General features: G+C 23.8%; 1 non-coding gene across 1 annotated transcript; it reads right to left on the reverse strand.

Annotated features, from left to right (window-relative positions):
• Positions 1-1,108: 1,108 nt before the first annotated feature.
• Positions 1,109-1,180, reverse strand: Trnap-agg. The gene has a single exon. It is a non-coding gene; the product is annotated as a tRNA-Pro (tRNA).
• Positions 1,181-2,373: the final 1,193 nt, after the last annotated feature.

The following is a 2,373-nucleotide window of genomic DNA, read 5'->3' on the forward strand; positions in this document are numbered from 1 at the left end:
GTATCTTAGTGACACTGCTAATTTAAAACAAATTTTGTTATCAATGGGCAACAAATTTCTTAATTTACGAACTATCAGTGCTGTCTTTTGTATTTCAAAATAATTAGTGAAATGTTGTTTAATTACGTACTAAATTCTTTACACTATTACAATATAGATTTTTCGAATGTCTATTTTTTTCAATATTAGTTCGGTATTGCTTCACCACTTAATTGCTGTTTAACTACAAAATTTGATAAAAAAATATATATGAAAAATAATAAAATATTTATTTGAATAAATAGCACTTTCGAAAGTATGTTAATAAAGAGACAAATTATTCTGCTCTTAAATTGTCATACTGTAGATCCTATGAAAGTAATAGAGAAACGAAACTTTGACAGACGTATTAGTGTTATTATTAAAAAAACCGTCAGCAATAATTTCACATTAGTAAGAAGCAGCAATCTCATATATAGGTTTATAACTGCGTTAACAGGGCATTAGACTATAGGACGGCATGTCATCAAACTTGGCTTACCCTGTAGTATCCCCCATAGTATGTCTTTCGGTGCTCATAAAAAATACACCAGAACACCGGTTGTGTCTATGTCCAGGCTTGTCTAGAACCAGGCTTATTTTTAAGATATTAAGTGCTCTGTAGCTGAAGACCTGTCTTTAATACTTTATATACTGGTTCATATTGTAAATGAACTGCCTCTCTAATATAACATTTTCGTGTGTTTATAAGTTAATATGAAAAATATTAGTATAAATTGGGATTAAATTTTCTTAGAAAATTAAACAAAAAATTTTAATTAGATAAAAATTAAATAGAAATGTTGAAAAACCTTTAATAGATGTATATATTTATATAATAATATAAATAATATAAAATAATAGTTATATATTTATTTAAAAAATAAAATGTAATATAAAATAAAGAAATATTTTAAAAAATACTTAAAATTTGGAATTAAATTCTATTATTCTATTATCTATTCTTTTATTATATTATATTAATAGTAAGCTTTTTAATGGCTATATATATTGTTAGAAAAAATGCATTTATTTATTTTAGAAACTTAAAAAGGAAAGAAGAGTATTATTTAAAAAAAATTTTAACATTGGGCTCGTCCGGGATTTGAACCCGGGACCTCCCGCACCCTAAGCGGAAATCATACCCCTAGACCAACGAGCCAGTTGTAAGCGGATTCACTATATAACTACTTAACATAAGTCTTTTTTAAAGACAATAATAAAATAAATTAATTTTATTTGGTTAGTGATAAAAAATAAATAAATATATATATTAAATAATTAAATAAATTATATAACAGTTAATGTATTATATTATTTTCTTCTTACCGAGCTATGATGTATACTTTTGGGCTTAATAAAAAAGCACGACAAGTAATTAAAAGTCAGCTTATTTTTGTTATTTGTGTGGGAAGACTTAATTCAACTATTAAATTTTTTATTTATTTTTAAAATTTGAGCCGGAAATATTATTATATTATGTACTTATATGTACTTATACTCAAGTAAATAATATTTAATGGGTATATAAAGTCTGTCCAGATGTTTTAAATGCGGTGAGCGTTATAGTTTACCATATAAATAATAATATACAACATACAATATGCAATATATAATATGACACATATTGCATGATATATAACACATAATATAATATATATACATTTATAATAAATAATATGTGTACATATTTAATATGTAATATATATAATAGTATATATAATAATATGTGTAATATATTTGAGACGAATCGATTAGCATTTTCCACATGTTCATCTGTTTGTCTATATCTCTGTTTGTTTAACAAACTGACCTCTGAATGTTTGAGTAAGTGGACTCAAACTTGACATTGGCTCATTTTCTAAATCCAAGCAGATAATTATAATATAATTAATGCAGTAACATTAGAAATGAAAATTACAAATTACATTACAAATATATTGAAAGTGTATTTTAATAAATTCAAGGCTAATATTCGCATTTTTTTTGTTTAGCTTTTTTGTCATGAATTATCTACGAAAGTATTGTATTTTGAATTATTAGGTATATATATTCTTTATTTTTTTTGAAATATAATTTTTAAGCGATTTTTTGAATTGTAAAATGTCTTATTTATAAAATCTGCAGCTGATATTTTACCAAATTATCTGATACTGAAAGAATTATTGGATCTCACGATTTGTTAATTTGGCAATACCATAATATCACAAAAATATAATATAAAATACTTTACCGATATACTCGGTCATGCAACATAAGTATACTTTTCACATATCTTCAAATCCTTATGTTTTCTTTTTATATAATTAAGTTATATAAAAATTTGTGACATATTTGTTTTTATAAATATAGTAT

This window comes from Teleopsis dalmanni, chromosome 1 (genome assembly GCF_002237135.1).
Source record: "Teleopsis dalmanni isolate 2A chromosome 1, ASM223713v2, whole genome shotgun sequence".
Lineage (NCBI taxonomy): Eukaryota > Metazoa > Arthropoda > Insecta > Diptera > Diopsidae > Teleopsis > Teleopsis dalmanni.